The following is a 21,672-nucleotide window of genomic DNA, read 5'->3' as shown; positions in this document are numbered from 1 at the left end:
CAGATTCCAGAAATTTCTGCCACAGAAATGTGAGCAACATGTGTTTTTTTTGCCAAATGTTGAGGTTTGCAAAGGATTCTGGGTAACAGAACCTGGTCCGAGCCACACAAGTCACCCCATCTTGGATTCCCCTGGTCTCTAGTTTTCAGAAATGCACAGGTTTGGTAGGTTTCCCTAGGTGCCGGCTGAGCTAGAGGCCAAAATCTACATGTAGGCACTTTGCAAAAAACACCTCTGTTTTCTTTCAAAAATTTGGATGTGTCCACGTTGCGCTTTGGGGCGTTTACTGTCGCGGGCGCTAGGCCTACCCACACAAGTGAGGTATCATTTTTATCGGGAGACTTGGGGGAACGCTGGGAGGAAGGAAATTTGTGGCTCCTCTCAGATTCCAGAACTTTCTGCCACAGAAATGTGAGGAACATGTGTTTTTTTAGCCAGATTTTGAGGTTTGCAAAGGATTCTGGGTAACAGAACCTGGTCTGAGCCACACAAGTCTCCCCATCTTGGATTCCCCTAGGTCTCTAGTTTTCAGAAATGCACAGGTTTGGTAGGTTTCCCTAGGTGGGAGCTGAGCTAGAGGCCAAAAGCTACAGGTAGGCACTTTGCAAAAAACAGCTCTGTTTTCTTTCAAAAATTTGGATGTCCCCACGTTGCACTTTGGGGCATTTCCTGTCGCGGGCGCTAGGCCTACCCACACAAGTGAGGTATCATTTTTATCGGGAGACTTGGGGGAACGCTGGGTGGAAGGAAATTGTTGGTTACTCTCAGATTCCTGAACTTTCTGCCACAGAAATGTGAGGAACATGTGTTTTTTTAGCCAAATTTAGAGGTTTGCAAATGATTCTGGGTAACAGAACCTGGTCCGAGCCATACAAGTCACCCCATCTTGGATTCCCCTAGGTCTCTAGTTTTCAGAACTGCACAGGTTTGGTAGGTTTCCCTAGGTGCCGGCTGAGCTAGACGCCAAAATCTACAGGTAGCCACTTTGCAAAAAACAGCTCTGTTTTCTTTCAAAAAATGGGATGTGTCCATGTGGCGTTTTGGGGCGTCTTCTGTCGCGGCCGCTAGGCCTACCCACAGAAGTGAGGTATCATTTTTATCGGGAGACTTGGGGGAACGCTGGGTGGAAGGAAATTTGTGGCTCCTCTCAGATTCCAGAACTTTCTGCCACAGAAATGTGAGGAACATGTGTTTTTTTAGCCACATTTTGAGGTTTGCAAAGGATTCTGGGTAACAGAACCTTGTCCTAGCCACTCAAGTCCCCCCATCTTGGATTCCCCTAGGTATCTATTTTTCAGAACTGCACAGGTTTGGCAGGTTTCCCTAGGTGCCGGCTGAGCTAGAGGCCAAAATCTACAGGTAGGCACATTGCAAAAAACACCTCTGTTTTCTTTCAAAAATTTGGATGTGTCTACGTTGCGCTTTGGGGCGTTTCCTGTCGCGGGCGCTAGGCCTACCCACACAAGTGAGGTATCATTTTTATCGGGAGACTTGGGGGAATGCTGGCTGGAAGGAAATTTGTGACTCCTCTCAGATTCGAGAACTTTCTGCCACACAAATGTGAGGAACACGTGTTTTTTTCGCCAAATTTTGAGGTTTGCAAAGGATTCTGGGTAACAGAACCTGGTCCGAGCCACACAAGTCACCCCATCTTGGATTACCCTAGGTCTTTAGTTTTCAGAAATGCACAGGTTTGGTAGGTTTCCCTAGGTGCCGGCTGAGCTAGAGGCCAAAATCTACAGGTAGGCACTTTGCAAAAAACACCTCTGTTTTCTTTCAAAAAATTGGATGTGTCCACGTTGCGCTTTGGGGCGCCTCCTGTCGCGGGCGATAGGCCTACCCACACAAGTGAGATATCATTTTTATAGAGAGACTTGGGGGAACGCTGGGTGGAAGGAAATTTGTGGCTCCTCTCAGATTCCAGAACTTTCTGCCACAGAAATGTGAGGAACATGTGTTTCTTTAGCCAAATTTTGAGGTTTGCAAAGGATTCTGGGTAACAGAACCTGGTCCGAGCCACACAAGTCACCCCATCTTGGATTCCCCTAGGTCTCTAGTTTTCAGAAATGCACAGGTTTGGTAGGTTTCCCTAGGTGCCGGCTGAGCTAGAGGCCAAAATCTAAAGGTAGGCACTTTGCAAAAAACAGCTCTGTTTTCTTTCAAAAAATGGGATGTGTCCACGTTGCGTTTTGGGGTGTCTTCTGTCGCGGCCGCTAGGCCTACCCACAGAAGTGAGGTATCATTTTTATCAGGAGACTTGGGGGAACGCTGGGTGGAAGGAAATTTGTGGCTCCTCCCAGATTCCAGAACTTTCTGCCACAGAAATGTGAGGAACATGTGTTTTTTAAGCCAAATTTGAGGTTTGCAAAGGATTCTGGGTAACTGAACCTGGTCCGAGCCACACAAGTCACCCCATCTTGGATTCCCCTAGGTCTCTAGTTTTCAGAACTGCACAGGTTTGGTAGGTTTCCCTAGGTGCCGGCTGAGCTAGAGGCCAAAATCTACAGGTAGGCACTTTGCAAAAAACACCTCTGTTTTCTTTAAAAAATTTGGATGTGTCCACGTTGCGCTTTGGGGCATTTCCTGTCGCGGGTGCTAGGCCTACCCACACAAGTGAGGTATCATTTTTATCGGGAGACTTGGGGGAACGCTGGGTGGAAGGAAATGTGTGGCTCCTCTCAGATTCCAGAACTTTCTGCCACAGAAATGTGAGGAACATGTGTTTTTTTAGCCAAATTTTGAGGTTTGCAAAGGATTCTGGGTAACAGAACCTGGTCCGAGCCACACAAGTCACCCCATCTTGGATTCCCCTAGGTCTCTAGTTTTCAGAAATGCACAGGTTTGGTAGGTTTCCCTAGGTGCCGGCTGAGCTAGAGGCCAAAATCTAAAGGTAGGCACTTTGCAAAAAACAGCTCTGTTTTCTTTCAAAAAATGGGATGTGTCCACGTTGCGTTTTGGGGTGTTTACTGTCGCGGCCGCTAGGCCTACCCACAGAAGTGAGGTATAATTTTTATCGGGAGACTTGGGGCAACGCTGGGTGGAAGGAAATTTGTGGCTCCTCTCAGATTCCAGAACTTTCTGCCACAGAAATGTGAGGAACATGTGTTTTTTTAGCCAAATTTTGAGGTTTGCAAACGATTCTGGGTAACAGAACCTGGTCCAAGCCACACAAGTCACCCCATCTTGGATTCCCCTAGGTCTCTAGTTTTCAGAACTGCACAGGTTTGGTAGGTTTCCCTAGGTGCCGGCTGAGCTAGAGACCAAAATCTACAGGTAGGCACTTTGCAAAAAACACCTCTGTTTTCTTTGAAAAATTTGGATGTGTCCCCGTTGCGCTTTGGGGCGTTTCCTGTCGCGGGTGCTAGGCCTACCCACACAAGTGAGGTATCATTTTTATCGGGAGACTTGGGGGAACGCTGGGTGGAAGGAAATTTTTGGCTCCTCTCAGATTCCAGAACTTTCTGCCAAAGAAATGTGAGGAACATGTGTTTTTTTAGCCAAATTTTGAGGTTTGCAAAGGATTCTGGGTAACAGAACCTGGTCCTAGCCACACCAGTCACCCCATCTTGGATTCCCCTAGGTCTCTAGTTTTCAGAAATGCACAGGTTTGGTAGGTTTCCCTACGTGCCGGCTGAGCTAGAGGCCAAAATCTACAGGTAGGCACTTTGGAAAAAACAGCTCTGTTTTCTTTCAAAAACCTGGATGTGTCCACGTTGCGCTTTGGGGCGTTTCCTGTCGCGGGCGCTAGGCCTACCCATACAAGTGAGGTATCATTTTCATCGGGAGACTTGAGGGAACGCTGGGTGGAAGGAAATTTGTGGCTCCTCTCAGATTCCAGAACTTTCTGCCACAGAAATGTGAGCAACATGTGTTTTTTTTGCCAAATTTTGAGGTTTGCAAAGGATTCTGGGTAACAGAACCTGGTCCGAGCCACACAAGTCACCCCATCTTGGATTCCCCTAGGTCTCTAGTTTTCAGAAATGCACAGGTTTGGTAGGTTTCCCTAGGTGCCGGCTGAGCTAGAGGCCAAAATCTACATGTAGGCACTTTGCAAAAAACACCTCTGTTTTCTTTCAAAAATTTGGATGTGTCCACGTTGCGCTTTGGGGCGTTTACTGTCGCGGGCGCTAGGCCTACCCACACAAGTGAGGTATCATTTTTATCGGGAGACTTGGGGGAATGCTGGGTGGAAGGAAATTTGTGGCTCCTCTCAGATTCCAGAACTTTCTGCCACAGAAATGTGAGGAACATGTGTTTTTTTAGCCAGATTTTGAGGTTTGCAAAGGATTCTGGGTAACAGAACCTGGTCTGAGCCACACAAGTCTCCCCATCTTGGATTCCCCTAGGTCTCTAGTTTTCAGAAATGCACAGGTTTGGTAGGTTTCCCTAGGTGGCAGCTGAGCTAGAGGCCAAAATCTACAGGTAGGCACTTTGCAAAAAACAGCTCTGTTTTCTTTCAAAAATTTGGATGTCCCCACGTTGCGCTTTGGGGCATTTCCTGTCGCGGGCGCTAGGCCTACCCACACAAGTGAGGTATCATTTTTATCGGGAGACTTGGGGGAACGCTGGGTGGAAGGAAATGTGTGGCTCCTCTCAGATTCCAGAACTTTCTGCCACAGAAATGTGAGGAACATGTGTTTTTTTAGCCAAATTTTGAGGTTTGCAAAGGATTCTGGGTAACAGAACCTGGTCCGAGCCACACAAGTCACCCCATCTTGGATTCCCCTAGGTCTCTAGTTTTCAGAAATGCACAGGTTTGGTAGGTTTCCCTAGGTGCCGGCTGAGCTAGAGGCCAAAATCTAAAGGTAGGCACTTTGCAAAAAACAGCTCTGTTTTCTTTCAAAAAATGGGATGTGTCCACGTTGCGTTTTGGGGTGATTACTGTCGCGGCCGCTAGGCCTACCCACAGAAGTGAGGTATAATTTTTATCGGGAGACTTGGGGCAACGCTGGGTGGAAGGAAATTTGTGGCTCCTCTCAGATTCCAGAACTTTCTGCCACAGAAATGTGAGGAACATGTGTTTTTTTAGCCAAATTTTGAGGTTTGCAAACGATTCTGGGTAACAGAACCTGGTCCGAGCCACACAAGTCACCCCATCTTGGATTCCCCTAGGTCTCTAGTTTTCAGAACTGCACAGGTTTGGTAGGTTTCCCTAGGTGCCGGCTGAGCTAGAGACCAAAATCTACAGGTAGGCACTTTGCAAAAAACACCTCTGTTTTCTTTGAAAAATTTGGATGTGTCCACGTTGCGCTTTGGGGCGTTTCCTGTCGCGGGTGCTAGGCCTACCCACACAAGTGAGGTATCATTTTTATCGGGAGACTTGGGGGAACGCTGGGTGGAAGGAAATTTTTGGCTCCTCTCAGATTCCAGAACTTTCTGCCACAGAAATGTGAGGAACATGTGTTTTTTTAGCCAAATTTTGAGGTTTGCAAAGGATTCTGGGTAACAGAACCTGGTCCTAGCCACACCATTCACCCCATCTTGGATTCCCCTAGGTCTCTAGTTTTCAGAAATGCACAGGTTTGGTAGGTTTCCCTACGTGCCGGCTGAGCTAGAAGCCAAAATCTACAGGTAGGCACTTTGGAAAAAACAGCTCTGTTTTCTTTCAAAAACCTGGATGTGTCCACGTTGCGCTTTGGGGCGTTTCCTGTCGCGGGCGCTAGGCCTACCCATACAAGTGAGGTATCATTTTTATCGGGAGACTTGAGGGAACGCTGGGTGGAAGGAAATTTGAGCTCCTCTCAGATTCCAGAACTTTCTGCCACAGAAATGTGAGCAACATGTGTTTTTTTTGCCAAATTTTGAGGTTTGCAAAGGATTCTGGGTAACAGAACCTGGTCCGAGCCACACAAGTCACCCCATCTTGGATTCCCCCAGGTCTCTAGTTTTCAGAAATGCACAGGTTTGGTAGGTTTCCCTAGGTGCCGGCTGAGCTAGAGGCCAAAATCTACATGTAGGCACTTTGCAAAAAACACCTCTGTTTTCTTTCAAAAATTTGGATGTGTCCACGTTGCGCTTTGGGGCGTTTACTGTCGCGGGCGCTAGGCCTACCCACACAAGTGAGGTATCATTTTTATCGGGAGACTTGGGGGAACGCTGGGAGGAAGGAAATTTGTGGCTCCTCTCAGATTCCAGAACTTTCTGCCACAGAAATGTGAGGAACATGTGTTTTTTTAGCCAGATTTTGAGGTTTGCAAAGGATTCTGGGTAACAGAACCTGGTCTGAGCCACACAAGTCTCCCCATCTTGGATTCCCCTAGGTCTCTAGTTTTCAGAAATGCACAGGTTTTGTAGGTTTCCCTAGGTGCCCGCTGAGCTAGAGGCCAAAATCTACATGTAGGCACTTTGCAAAAAACACCTCTGTTTTCTTTCTAAAATTTGGATGTGTCCACGTTGCGCTTTGGGGCGTTTACTGTCGCGGGCGCTAGGCCTACCCACACAAGTGAGGTATCATTTTTATCGGGAGACTTGGGGGAATGCTGGGTGGAAGGAAATTTGTGGCTCCTCTCAGATTCCAGAACTTTCTGCCACAGAAATGTGAGGAACATGTGTTTTTTTAGCCAGATTTTGAGGTTTGCAAAGGATTCTGGGTAAGAGAACCTGGTCTGAGCCACACAAGTCTCCCCATCTTGGATTCCCCTAGGTCTCTAGTTTTCAGAAATGCACAGGTTTGGTAGGTTTCCCTAGGTGGCAGCTGAGCTAGAGGCCAAAATCTACAGGTAGGCACTTTGCAAAAAACAGCTCTGTTTTCTTTCAAAAATTTGGATGTCCCCACGTTGCGCTTTGGGGCATTTCCTGTCGCGGGCGCTAGGCCTACCCACACAAGTGAGGTATCATTTTTATCGGGAGACTTGGGGGAACGCTGGGTGGAAGGAAATGTGTGGCTCCTCTCAGATTCCAGAACTTTCTGCCACAGAAATGTGAGGAACATGTGTTTTTTTAGCCACATTTTGAGGTTTGCAAAGGATTCTGGGTAACAGAACCTTGTCCTAGCCACTCAAGTCCCCCCATCTTGGATTCCCCTAGGTATCTATTTTTCAGAACTGCACAGGTTTGGCAGGTTTCCCTAGGTGCCGGCTGAGCTAGAGGCCAAAATCTACAGGTAGGCACATTGCAAAAAACACCTCTGTTTTCTTTCAAAAATTTGGATGTGTCTACGTTGCGCTTTGGGGCGTTTCCTGTCGCGGGCGCTAGGCCTACCCACACAAGTGAGGTATCATTTTTATCGGGAGACTTGGGGGAATGCTGGCAGGAAGGAAATTTGTGACTCCTCTCAGATTCGAGAACTTTCTGCCACACAAATGTGAGGAACACGTGTTTTTTTCGCCAAATTTTGAGGTTTGCAAAGGATTCTGGGTAACAGAACCTGGTCCGAGCCACACAAGTCACCCCATCTTGGATTACCCTAGGTCTTTAGTTTTCAGAAATGCACAGGTTTGGTAGGTTTCCCTAGGTGCCGGCTGAGCTAGAGGCCAAAATCTACAGGTAGGCACTTTGCAAAAAACACCTCTGTTTTCTTTCAAAAAATTGGATGTGTCCACGTTGCGCTTTGGGGCGCCTCCTGTCGCGGGCGATAGGCCTACCCACACAAGTGAGATATCATTTTTATAGGGAGACTTGGGGGAACGCTGGGTGGAAGGAAATTTGTGGCTCCTCTCAGATTCCAGAACTTTCTGCCACAGAAATGTGAGGAACATGTGTTTCTTTAGCCAAATTTTGAGGTTTGCAAAGGATTCTGGGTAACAGAACCTGGTCCGAGCCACACAAGTCACCCCATCTTGGATTCCCCTAGGTCTCTAGTTTTCAGAAATGCACAGGTTTGGTAGGTTTCCCTAGGTGCCGGCTGAGCTAGAGGCCAAAATCTAAAGGTAGGCACTTTGCAAAAAACAGCTCTGTTTTCTTTCAAAAAATGGGATGTGTCCACGTTGCGTTTTGGGGTGTCTTCTGTCGCGGCCGCTAGGCCTACCCACAGAAGTGAGGTATCATTTTTATCAGGAGACTTGGGGGAACGCTGGGTGGAAGGAAATTTGTGGCTCCTCCCAGATTCCAGAACTTTCTGCCACAGAAATGTGAGGAACATGTGTTTTTTAAGCCAAATTTGAGGTTTGCAAAGGATTCTGGGTAACTGAACCTGGTCCGAGCCACACAAGTCACCCCATCTTGGATTCCCCTAGGTCTCTAGTTTTCAGAACTGCACAGGTTTGGTAGGTTTCCCTAGGTGCCCGCTGAGCTAGAGGCCAAAATCTACAGGTAGGCACTTTGCAAAAAACACCTCTGTTTTCTTTAAAAAATGTGGATGTGTCCACGTTGCGCTTTGGAGCATTTCCTGTCGCGGGTGCTAGGCCTACCCACACAAGTGAGGTATCATGTTTATCGGGAGACTTCGGGGAACTTTGGGTGCAAGGAAATTTGTGGCTCCTCTCAGATTCCAGAACTTTCTGCCACAGAAATGTGATGAACATGTGTTTTTTTTGCCAAATTTTAAGGTTTGCAAAGGATTCTGGGTAACAGAACCTGGTCCGAGCCACACAAGTCACCCCATCTTGGATTACCCTAGGTCTTTAGTTTTTAGAAATGCACAGGTTTGGTAGGTTTCCCTAGGTGCCGGCTGAGCTAGAGGCCAAAATCTGCAGGTAGGCACTTTGCAAAAAACACATCTGTTTTCTTTCAAAAAATTGGATGTGTCCACGTTGCGCTTTGGGGCGCCTCCTGTCGCGGGCGATAGGCCTACCCACACAAGTGAGATATCATTTTTATAGGGAGACTTGGGGGAACGCTGGGTGGAAGGAAATTTGTGGCTCCTCTCAGATTCCAGAACTTTCTGCCACAGAAATGAGAGGAACATGTGTTTTTTTTGCCAAATTTTGAGGTTTGCAAAGGATTCTGGGTAACAGAACCTGGTCCGAGCCACACAAGTCACCCCATCTTGGATTACCCTAGGTCTTTAGTTTTCAGAAATGCACAGGTTTGGTAGGTTTCCCTAGGTGCCGGCTGAGCTAGAGGCCAAAATCTACAGGTAGGCACTTTGCAAAAAACACATCTGTTTTCTTTCAAAAAATTGGATGTGTCCACGTTGCGCTTTGGGGCGCCTCCTGTCGCGGGCGATAGGCCTACCCACACAAGTGAGATATCATTTTTATAGGGAGACTTGGGGGAACGCTGGGTGGAAGGAAATTTGTGGCTCCTCTCAGATTCCAGAACTTTCTGCCACAGAAATGAGAGGAACATGTGTTTTTTTAGCCAAATTTTGAGGTTTGCAAAGGATTCTGGGTAACAGAACCTGGTCCGAGCCACACAAGTCACCTCATCTTGTATTCCCCTAGGTCTCTAGTTTTCAGAAATGCACAGGTTTGGTAGGTTTCCCTAGGTGCCGGCTGAGCTAGAGGCCAAAATCTACAGGTAGGCACTTTGCAAAAAACAGCTCTGTTTTCTTTTAAAAAATGGGATGTGTCCACGTTGCGTTTTGGGGTGTTTACTGTCGCGGCCGCTAGGCCTACCCACAGAAGTGAGGTGTCATTTTTATCGGGAGGCTTGGGGCAACGCTGGGTGGAAGGAAATTTGTGGCTCCTCTCCGATTCCAGAACTTTCTGCCACAGAAATGTGAGGAACATGTGTTTTTTTAGCCAAATTTTGAGGTTTGCAAAGGATTCTGGGTAACAGAACCTAGTCCGAGCCACACAAGTCACCCCATCTTGGATTCCCCTACGTCTCTAGTTTTCAGAAATGCACAGGTTTGGTAGGTTTCCCTAGGTGCCGGCTGAGCTAGAGGCCAAAATCTACAGGTAGGCACTTTGCAAAAAACAGCTCTGTTTTCTTTTAAAAAATGGGATGTGTCCACGTTGCGTTTTGGGGTGTCCATTGTCGCGGCCGCTAGGCCTACCCACAGAAGTGAGGTATCATTTTTATCGGGAGACTTGGGGCAACGCTGGGTGGAAGGAAATTTGTGGCTCCTCTCAGATTCCAGAACTTTCTGCCACAGAAATGTGAGGAACATGTGTTTTTTTAGCCAAATTTTGAGGTTTGCAAACGATTCTGGGTAACAGAACCTGGTCCGAGCCACACAAGTCACCCCATCTTGGATTCCCCTAGGTCTCTAGTTTTCAGAAATGCACAGGTTTGGTAGGTTTCCCTAGGTGCCGGCTGAGCTAGCGGCCAAAATCTACAGGTAGGCACTTTGCAAAAAACACCTCTGTTTTCTTTAAAAAATTTGGATGTGTCCACGTTGCGCTTTGGGGCGTTTCCTGTCGCAGGTGCTAGGCCTACCCACACAAGTGAGGTATCATTTTTATCGGGAGACTTGGGGGAACGCTAGCTGGAAGGACATTTTTGGTTACTCTCAGATTCCTGAACTTTCTGCCACAGAAATGTGAGGAACATGTGTTTTTTTAGCCAGATTTTGAGGTTTGCAAAGGATTCTGGGTAACAGAACCTGGTCCGAGCCATACAAGTCACCCCATCTTGGATTCCCCTAGGTCTCTAGTTTTCAGAACTGCACAGGTTTGGTAGGTTTCCCTAGGTGCCGGCTGAGCTAGAGGCCAAAATCTACAGGTAGGCACTTTGCAAAAAACAGCTCTGTTTTCTTTCAAAAAATGGGATGTGTCCATGTGGCGTTTTGGGGTGTGTTCTGTCGCGGCCGCTAGGCCTACCCACAGAAGTGAGGTATCATTTTTATCGGGAGACTTGGGGGAACGCTGGGTGGAAGGAAATTTGTGGCTCCTCTCAGATTCCAGAACTTTCTGCCACCGAAATGTGAGGAACATGTGTTTTTTTAGCCAAATTTTGAGGTTTGCAAAGGATTCTGGGTAACAGAACCTGGTCCTAGCCACTCAAGTCCCCCCATCTTGGATTCCCCTAGGTATCTATTTTTCAGAACTGCACTGGTTTGGTAGGTTTCCCTAGGTGCCGGCTGAGCTAGAGGCCAAAATCTACAGGTAGGCACATTGCACAAAACACCTCTGTTTTCTTTCAAAAATTTGGATGTGTCTACGTTGCGCTTTGGGGCGTTTCCTGTCGCGGGCGCTAGGCCTACCCACACAAGTGAGGTATCATTTTTATCGGGAGACTTGGGGGAATGCTGGGTGGAAGGAAATTTGTGGCTCCTCTCAGATTCGAGAACTTTCTGCCACACAAATGTGAGGAACACGTGTTTTTTTCGCCAAATTTTGAGGTTTGCAAAGGATTCTGGGTAACAGAACCTGGTCCGAGCCACACAAGTCACCCCATCTTGGATTACCCTAGGTCTTTAGTTTTCAGAAATGCACAGGTTTGGTAGGTTTCCCTAGGTGCCGGCTGAGCTAGAGGCCAAAATCTACAGGTAGGCACTTTGCAAAAAACACCTCTGTTTTCTTTCAAAAATTGGATGTGTCCACGTTGCGCTTTGGGGCGCCTCCTGTCGCGGGCGATAGGCCTACCCACACAAGTGAGATATCATTTTTATAGGGAGACTTGGGGGAACGCTGGGTGGAAGGAAATTTGTGGCTCCTCTCAGATTCCAGAACTTTCTGCCGCAGAAATGAGAGGAACATATGTTTTTTTAGCCAAATTTTGAGGTTTGCAAAGGATTCTGGGTAACAGAACCTGGTCCGAGCCACACAAGTCACCCCATCTTGGATTCCCCTAGGTCTCTAGTTTTCAGAAATGCACAGGTTTGGTAGGTTTCCCTAGGTGCCGGCTGAGCTAGAGGCCAAAATCTAAAGGTAGGCACTTTGCAAAAAACAGCTCTGTTTTCTTTAAAAAATTTGGATGTGTCCACGTTGCGCTTTGGGGCGTTTCCTGTCGCGGGTGCTAGGCCTACCCACACAAGTGAGGTATCATGTTTATCGGGAGACTTCGGGGAACTTTGGGTGCAAGGAAATTTGTGGCTCCTCTCAGATTCCAGAACTTTCTGCCACAGAAATGAGAGGAACATGTGTTTTTTTAGCCAAATTTTGAGGTTTGCAAAGGATTCTGGGTAACAGAACCTGGTCCGAGCCACACAAGTCACCTCATCTTGTATTCCCCTAGGTCTCTAGTTTTCAGAAATGCACAGGTTTGGTAGGTTTCCCTAGGTGCCGGCTGAGCTAGAGGCCAAAATCTACAGGTAGGCACTTTGCAAAAAACACATCTGTTTTCTTTCAAAAAATTGGATGTGTCCACGTTGCGCTTTGGGGCGCCTCCTGTCGCGGGCGATAGGCCTACCCACACAAGTGAGATATCATTTTTATAGGGAGACTTGGGGGAACGCTGGGTGGAAGGAAATTTGTGGCTCCTCTCAGATTCCAGAACTTTCTGCCACAGAAATGAGAGGAACATGTGTTTTTTTAGCCAAATTTTGAGGTTTGCAAAGGATTCTGGGTAACAGAACCTGGTCCGAGCCACACAAGTCACCTCATCTTGTATTCCCCTAGGTCTCTAGTTTTCAGAAATGCACAGGTTTGGTAGGTTTCCCTAGGTGCCGGCTGAGCTAGAGGCCAAAATCTACAGGTAGGCACTTTGCAAAAAACAGCTCTGTTTTCTTTTAAAAAATGGGATGTGTCCACGTTGCGTTTTGGGGTGCTCACTGTCGCGGCCGCTAGGCCTACCCACAGAAGTGAGGTGTCATTTTTATCGGGAGGCTTGGGGCAACGCTGGGTGGAAGGAAATTTGTGGCTCCTCTCAGATTCCAGAACTTTCTGCCACAGAAATGTGAGGAACATGTGTTTTTTTAGCCAAATTTTGAGGTTTGCAAAGGATTCTGGGTAACAGAACCTAGTCCGAGCCACACAAGTCACCCCATCTTGGATTCCCCTACGTCTCTAGTTTTCAGAAATGCACAGGTTTGGTAGGTTTCCCTAGGTGCCGGCTGAGCTAGAGGCCAAAATCTACAGGTAGGCACTTTGCAAAAAACAGCTCTGTTTTCTTTTAAAAAATGGGATGTGTCCACGTTGCGTTTTGGGGTGCCCATTGTCGCGGCCGCTAGGCCTACCCACAGAAGTGAGGTATCATTTTTATCGGGAGACTTGGGGCAACTTTGGGTGGAAGGAAATTTGTGGCTCCTCTCAGATTCCAGAACTTTCTGCCACAGAAATGTGAGGAACATGTGTTTTTTTAGCCAAATTTTGAGGTTTGCAAACGATTCTGGGTAACAGAACCTGGTCCGAGCCACACAAGTCACCCCATCTTGGATTCCCCTAGGTCTCTAGTTTTCAGAAATGCACAGGTTTGGTAGGTTTCCCTAGGTGCCGGCTGAGCTAGCGGCCAAAATCTACAGGTAGGCACTTTGCAAAAAACACCTCTGTTTTCTTTAAAAAATGTGGATGTGTCCACGTTGCGCTTTGGGGCGTTTCCTGTCGCAGGTGCTAGGCCTACCCACACAAGTGAGGTATCATTTTTATCGGGAGACTTGGGGGAACGCTGGGTGGAAGGAAATTTTTGGTTACTCTCAGATTCCTGAACTTTCTGCCACAGAAATGTGAGGAACATGTGTTTTTTTAGCCAAATTTTGAGGTTTGCAAAGGATTCTGGGTAACAGAACCTGGTCCGAGCCATACAAGTCACCCCATCTTGGATTCCCCTAGGTCTCTAGTTTTCAGAACTGCACAGGTTTGGTAGGTTTCCCTAGGTGCCGGCTGAGCTAGAGGCCAAAATCTACAGGTAGGCACTTTGCAAAAAACAGCTCTATTTTCTTTCAAAAAATGGGATGTGTCCATGTGGCGTTTTGGGGTGTCTTCTGTCGCGGCCGCTAGGCCTACCCACAGAAGTGAGGTATCATTTTTATCGGGAGACTTGGGGGAACGCTGGGTGGAAGGAAATTTGTGGCTCCTCTCAGATTCCAGAACTTTCTGCCACAGAAATGTGAGGAACATGTTTTTTTTTTTAGCCAAATTTTGAGGTTTGCAAAGGATTCTGGGTAACAGAACCTGGTCCTAGCCACTCAAGTCCCCCCATCTTGGATTCCCCTAGGTATCTATTTTTCAGAACTGCACTGGTTTGGTAGGTTTCCCTAGGTGCCGGCTGAGCTAGAGGCCAAAATCTACAGGTAGGCACATTGCACAAAACACCTCTGTTTTCTTTCAAAAATTTGGATGTGTCTACGTTGCGCTTTGGGGCGTTTCCTGTCGCGGGCGCTAGGCCTACCCACACAAGTGAGGTATCATTTTTATCGGGAGACTTGGGGGAATGCTGGGTGGAAGGAAATTTGCGGCTCCTCTCAGATTCGAGAACTTTCTGCCACACAAATGTGAGGAACACGTGTTTTTTTTGCCAAATTTTGAGGTTTGCAAAGGATTCTGGGTAACAGAACCTGGTCCGAGCCACACAAGTCACCCCATCTTGGATTACCCTAGGTCTTTAGTTTTCAGAAATGCACAGGTTTGGTAGGTTTCCCTAGGTGCCGGCTGAGCTAGAGGCCAAAATCTACAGGTAGACACTTTGCAAAAAACACCTCTGTTTTCTTTCAAAAAATTGGATGTGTCCACGTTGCACTTTGGGGCGCCTCCTGTCGCGGGCGATAGGCCTACCCACACAAGTGAGATATCATTTTTATAGGGAGACTTGGGGGAACGCTGGGTGGAAGGAAATTTGTGGCTCCTCTCAGATTCCAGAACTTTCTGCCGCAGAAATGAGAGGAACATATGTTTTTTTAGCCAAATTTTGAGGTTTGCAAAGGATTCTGGGTAACAGAACCTGGTCCGAGCCACACAAGTCACCCCATCTTGGATTCCCCTAGGTCTCTAGTTTTCAGAAATGCATAGGTTTGGTAGGTTTCCCTAGGTGCCGGCTGAGCTAGAGGCCAAAATCTAAAGGTAGGCACTTTGCAAAAAACAGCTCTGTTTTCTTTCAAAAAATGGGATGTGTCCACGTTGCGTTTTGGGGTGTTTTCTGTCGCGGCCGCTAGGCCTACCCACAGAAGTGAGGTATCATTTTTATCAGGAGACTTGGGGGAACGCTGGGTGGAAGGAAATTTGTGGCTCCTCTCAGATTCCAGAACTTTCTGCCACAGAAATGTGAGGAACATGTGTTTTTTTAGCCAAATTTTGAGGTTTGCAAAGGATTCTGGGTAACAGAACCTAGTCCGAGCCACACAAGTCACCCCATCTTGGATTCCCCTACGTCTCTAGTTTTCAGAAATGCACAGGTTTGGTAGGTTTCCCTAGGTGCCGGCTGAGCTAGAGGCCAAAATCTACAGGTCGGCACTTTGCAAAAAACAGCTCTGTTTTCTTTTAAAAAATGGGATGTGTCCACGTTGCGTTTTGGGGTGTCCATTGTCGCGGCCGCTAGGCCTACCCACAGAAGTGAGGTATCATTTTTATCGGGAGACTTGGGGCAACGCTGGGTGGAAGGAAATTTGTGGCTCCTCTCAGATTCCAGAACTTTCTGCCACAGAAATGTGAGGAACATGTGTTTTTTTAGCCAAATTTTGAGGTTTGCAAACGATTCTGGGTAACAGAACCTGGTCCGAGCCACACAAGTCACCCCATCTTGGATTCCCCTAGGTCTCTAGTTTTCAGAAATGCACAGGTTTGGTAGGTTTCCCTAGGTGCCGGCTGAGCTAGCGGCCAAAATCTACAGGTAGGCACTTTGCAAAAAACACCTCTGTTTTCTTTAAAAAATTTGGATGTGTCCACGTTGCGCTTTGGGGCGTTTCCTGTCGCAGGTGCTAGGCCTACCCACACAAGTGAGGTATCATTTTTATGGGGAGACTTGGGGGAACGCTAGGTGGAAGGAAATTTTTGGTTACTCTCAGATTCCTGAACTTTCTGCCACAGAAATGTGAGGAACATGTGTTTTTTTAGCCAAATTTTGAGGTTTGCAAAGGATTCTGGGTAACAGAACCTGGTCCGAGCCATACAAGTCACCCCATCTTGGATTCCCCTAGGTCTCTAGTTTTCAGAACTGCACAGGTTTGGTAGGTTTCCCTAGGTGCCGGCTGAGCTAGAGGCCAAAATCTACAGGTAGGCACTTTGCAAAAAACAGCTCTGTTTTCTTTCAAAAAATGGGATGTGTCCATGTGGCGTTTTGGGGTGTCTTCTGTCGCGGCCGCTAGGCCTACCCACAGAAGTGAGGTATCATTTTTATCGGGAGACTTGGGGGAACGCTGGGTGGAAGGAAATTTGTGGCTCCTCTCAGATTCCAGAACTTTCTGCCACAGAAATGTGAGGAACATATGTTTTTTTAGCCAAATTTTGAGGTTTGCAAAGGATTCTGGGTAACAGAACCTGGTCCTAGCCACTCAAGTCCCCCCATCTTGGATTCCCCTAGGTATCTATTTTTCAGAACTGCACTGGTTTGGTAGGTTTCCCTAGGTGCCGGCTGAGCTAGAGGCCAAAATCTACAGGTAGGCACATTGCACAAAACAACTCTGTTTTCTTTCAAAAATTTGGATGTGTCTACGTTGCGCTTTGGGGCGTTTCCTGTCGCGGGCGCTAGGCCTACTCACACAAGTGAGGTATCATTTTTATCGGGAGACTTGGGGGAATGCTGGGTGGAAGGAAATTTGTGGCTCCTCTCAGATTCGAGAACTTTCTGCCACACAAATGTGAGGAACACGTGTTTTTTTCGCCAAATTTTGAGGTTTGCAAAGGATTCTGGGTAACAGAACCTGGTCCGAGCCACACAAGTCACCCCATCTTGGATTACCCTAGGTCTTTAGTTTTCAGAAATGCACAGGTTTGGTAGGTTTCCCTAGGTGCCGGCTGAGCTAGAGGCCAAAATCTACAGGTAGGCACTTTGCAAAAAACACCTCTGTTTTCTTTCAAAAAATTGGATGTGTCCACGTTGCGCTTTGGGGCGCCTCCTGTCGCGGGCGATAGGCCTACCCACACAAGTGAGATATCATTTTTATAGGGAGACTTGGGGGAACGCTGGGTGGAAGGAAATTTGTGGCTCCTCTCAGATTCCAGAACTTTCTGCCGCAGAAATGAGAGGAACATATGTTTTTTTAGCCAAATTTTGAGGTTTGCAAAGGATTCTGGGTAACAGAACCTGGTCCGAGCCACACAAGTCACCCCATCTTGGATTCCCCTAGGTCTCTAGTTTTCAGAAATGCACAGGTTTGGTAGGTTTCCCTAGGTGCCGGCTGAGCTAGAGGCCAAAATCTAAAGGTAGGCACTTTGCAAAAAACAGCTCTGTTTTCTTTAAAAAATTTGGATGTGTCCACGTTGCGCTTTGGGGCGTTTCCTGTCGCGGGTGCTAGGCCTACCCACACAAGTGAGGTATCATGTTTATCGGGAGACTTCGGGGAACTTTGGGTGCAAGGAAATTTGTGGCTCCTCTCAGATTCCAGAACTTTCTGCCACAGAAATGAGAGGAACATGTGTTTTTTTAGCCAAATTTTGAGGTTTGCAAAGGATTCTGGGTAACAGAACCTGGTCCGAGCCACACAAGTCACCTCATCTTGTATTCCCCTAGGTCTCTAGTTTTCAGAAATGAACAGGTTTGGTAGGTTTCCCTAGGTGCCGGCTGAGCTAGAGGCCAAAATCTACAGGTAGGCACTTTGCAAAAAACACATCTGTTTTCTTTCAAAAAATTGGATGTGTCCACGTTGCGCTTTGGGGCGCCTCCTGTCGCGGGCGATAGGCCTACCCACACAAGTGAGATATCATTTTTATAGGGAGACTTGGGGGAACGCTGGGTGGAAGGAAATTTGTGGCTCCTCTCAGATTCCAGAACTTTCTGCCACAGAAATGAGAGGAACATGTGTTTTTTTAGCCAAATTTTGAGGTTTGCAAAGGATTCTGGGTAACAGAACCTGGTCCGAGCCACACAAGTCACCTCATCTTGTATTCCCCTAGGTCTCTAGTTTTCAGAAATGCACAGGTTTGGTAGGTTTCCCTAGGTGCCGGCTGAGCTAGAGGCCAAAATCTACAGGTAGGCACTTTGCAAAAAACAGCTCTGTTTTCTTTTAAAAAATGGGATGTGTCCACGTTGCGTTTTGGGGTGTTCACTGTCGCGGCCGCTAGGCCTACCCACAGAAGTGAGGTGTCATTTTTATCGGGAGGCTTGGGGCAACGCTGGGTGGAAGGAAATTTGTGGCTCCTCTCAGATTCCAGAACTTTCTGCCACAGAAATGTGAGGAACATGTGTTTTTTTAGCCAAATTTTGAGGTTTGCAAAGGATTCTGGGTAACAGAACCTAGTCCGAGCCACACAAGTCACCCCATCTTGGATTCCCCTACGTCTCTAGTTTTCAGAAATGCACAGGTTTGGTAGGTTTCCCTAGGTGCCGGCTGAGCTAGAGGCCAAAATCTACAGGTAGGCACTTTGCAAAAAACAGCTCTGTTTTCTTTTAAAAAATGGGATGTGTCCACGTTGCGTTTTGGGGTGTCCATTGTCGCGGCCGCTAGGCCTACCCACAGAAGTGAGGTATCATTTTTATCGGGAGACTTGGGGCAACGCTGGGTGGAAGGAAATTTGTGGCTCCTCTCAGATTCCAGAACTTTCTGCCACAGAAATGTGAGGAACATGTGTTTTTTTAGCCAAATTTTGAGGTTTGCAAACGATTCTGGGTAACAGAACCTGGTCCGAGCCACACAAGTCACCCCATCTTGGATTCCCCTAGGTCTCTAGTTTTCAGAAATGCACAGGTTTGGTAGGTTTCCCTAGGTGCCGGCTGAGCTAGCGGCCAAAATCTACAGGTAGGCACTTTGCAAAAAACACCTCTGTTTTCTTTAAAAAATGTGGATGTGTCCACGTTGCGCTTTGGGGCGTTTCCTGTCGCAGGTGCTAGGCCTACCCACACAAGTGAGGTATCATTTTTATCGGGAGACTTGGGGGAACGCTGGGTGGAAGGAAATTTTTGGTTACTCTCAGATTCCTGAACTTTCTGCCACAGAAATGTGAGGAACATGTGTTTTTTTAGCCAAATTTTGAGGTTTGCAAAGGATTCTGGGTAACAGAACCTGGTCCGAGCCATACAAGTCACCCCATCTTGGATTCCCCTAGGTCTCTAGTTTTCAGAACTGCACAGGTTTGGTAGGTTTCCCTAGGTGCCGGCTGAGCTAGAGGCCAAAATCTACAGGTAGGCACTTTGCAAAAAACAGCTCTGTTTTCTTTCAAAAAATGGGATGTGTCCATGTGGCGTTTTGGGGTGTCCTCTGTCGCGGCCGCTAGGCCTACCCACAGAAGTGAGGTATCATTTTTATCGGGAGACTTGGGGGAACGCTGGGTGGAAGGAAATTTGTGGCTCCTCTCAGATTCCAGAACTTTCTGCCACAGAAATGTGAGGAACATGTGTTTTTTTAGCCAAATTTTGAGGTTTGCAAAGGATTCTGGGTAACAGAACCTGGTCCTAGCCACTCAAGTCCCCCCATCTTGGATTCCTCTAGGTATCTATTTTTCAGAACTGCACTGGTTTGGTAGGTTTCCCTAGGTGCCGGCTGAGCTAGAGGCCAAAATCTACAGGTAGGCACATTGCACAAAACACCTCTGTTTTCTTTCAAAAATTTGGATGTGTCTACGTTGCGCTTTGGGGCGTTTCCTGTCGCGGGCGCTAGGCCTACCCACACAAGTGAGGTATCATTTTTATCGGGAGACTTGGGGGAATGCTGGGTGGAAGGAAATTTGTGGCTCCTCTCAGATTCGAGAACTTTCTGCCACACAAATGTGAGGAACACGTGTTTTTTTCGCCAAATTTTGAGGTTTGCAAAGGATTCTGGGTAACAGAACCTGGTCCGAGCCACACAAGTCACCCCATCTTGGATTACCCTAGGTCTTTAGTTTTCAGAAATGCACAGGTTTGGTAGGTTTCCCTAGGTGCCGGCTGAGCTAGAGGCCAAAATCTACAGGTAGGCACTTTGCAAAAAACACCTCTGTTTTCTTTCAAAAAATTGGATGTGTCCACGTTGCGCTTTGGGGCGCCTCCTGTCGCGGGCGATAGGCCTACCCACACAAGTGAGATATCATTTTTATAGGGAGACTTGGGGGAACGCTGGGTGGAAGGAAATTTGTGGCTCCTCTCAGATTCCAGAACTTTCTGCCGCAGAAATGAGAGGAACATATGTTTTTTTAGCCAAATTTTGAGGTTTGCAAAGGATTCTGGGTAACAGAACCTGGTCCGAGCCACACAAGTCACCCCATCTTGGATTCCCCTAGGTCTCTAGTTTTCAGAAATGCACAGGTTTGGTAGGTTTCCCTAGGTGCCGGCTGAGCTAGAGGCCAAAATCTAAAGGTAGGCACTTTGCAAAAAACAGCTCTGTTTTCTTTAAAAAATTTGGATGTGTCCACGTTGCGCTTTGGGGCGTTTCCTGTCGCGGGTGCTAGGCCTACCCACACAAGTGAGGTATCATGTTTATCGGGAGACTTCGGGGAACTTTGGGTGCAAGGAAATTTGTGGCTCCTCTCAGATTCCAGAACTTTCTGCCACAGAAATGAGAGGAACATGTGTTTTTTTAGCCAAATTTTGAGGTTTGCAAAGGATTCTGGGTAACAGAACCTGGTCCGAGCCACACAAGTCACCTCATCTTGTATTCCCCTAGGTCTCTAGTTTTCAGAAATGCACAGGTTTGGTAGGTTTCCCTAGGTGCCGGCTGAGCTAGAGGCCAAAATCTACAGGTAGGCACTTTGCAAAAAACAGCTCTGTTTTCTTTTAAAAAATGGGATGTGTCCACGTTGCGTTTTGGGGTGTTCACTGTCGCGGCCGCTAGGCCTACCCACAGAAGTGAGGTGTCATTTTTATCGGGAGGCTTGGGGCAACGCTGGGTGGAAGGAAATTTGTGGCTCCTCTCAGATTCCAGAACTTTCTGCCACAGAAATGTGAGGAACATGTGTTTTTTTAGCCAAATTTTGAGGTTTGCAAAGGATTCTGGGTAACAGAACCTAGTCCGAGCCACACAAGTCACCCCATCTTGGATTCCCCTACGTCTCTAGTTTTCAGAAATGCACAGGTTTGGTAGGTTTCCCTAGGTGCCGGCTGAGCTAGAGGCCAAAATCTACAGGTAGGCACTTTGCAAAAAACAGCTCTGTTTTCTTTTAAAAAATGGGATGTGTCCACGTTGCGTTTTGGGGTGTCCATTGTCGCGGCCGCTAGGCCTACCCACAGAAGTGAGGTATCATTTTTATCGGGAGACTTGGGGCAACGCTGGGTGGAAGGAAATTTGTGGCTCCTCTCAGATTCCAGAACTTTCTGCCACAGAAATGTGAGGAACATGTGTTTTTTTAGCCAAATTTTGAGGTTTGCAAACGATTCTGGGTAACAGAACCTGGTCCGAGCCACACAAGTCACCCCATCTTGGATTCCCCTAGGTCTCTAGTTTTCAGAAATGCACAGGTTTGGTAGGTTTCCCTAGGTGCCGGCTGAGCTAGCGGCCAAAATCTACAGGTAGGCACTTTGCAAAAAACACCTCTGTTTTCTTTAAAAAATGTGGATGTGTCCACGTTGCGCTTTGGGGCGTTTCCTGTCGCAGGTGCTAGGCCTACCCACACAAGTGAGGTATAATTTTTATCGGGAGACTTGGGGGAACGCTGGGTGGAAGGAAATTTTTGGTTACTCTCAGATTCCTGAACTTTCTGCCACAGAAATGTGAGGAACATGTGTTTTTTTAGCCAAATTTTGAGGTTTGCAAAGGATTCTGGGTAACAGAACCTGGTCCGAGCCATACAAGTCACCCCATCTTGGATTCCCCTAGGTCTCTAGTTTTCAGAACTGCACAGGTTTGGTAGGTTTCCCTAGGTGCCGGCTGAGCTAGAGGCCAAAATCTACAGGAAGGCACTTTGCAAA

The sequence above is a fragment of the Pleurodeles waltl genome, chromosome 5, assembly GCF_031143425.1.
Source record: "Pleurodeles waltl isolate 20211129_DDA chromosome 5, aPleWal1.hap1.20221129, whole genome shotgun sequence".
In the NCBI taxonomy this organism is placed as follows: domain Eukaryota; kingdom Metazoa; phylum Chordata; class Amphibia; order Caudata; family Salamandridae; genus Pleurodeles; species Pleurodeles waltl.
The sequence above is the reverse complement of the archived record's forward strand: the minus strand, read 5'-3'. Positions refer to the sequence as shown.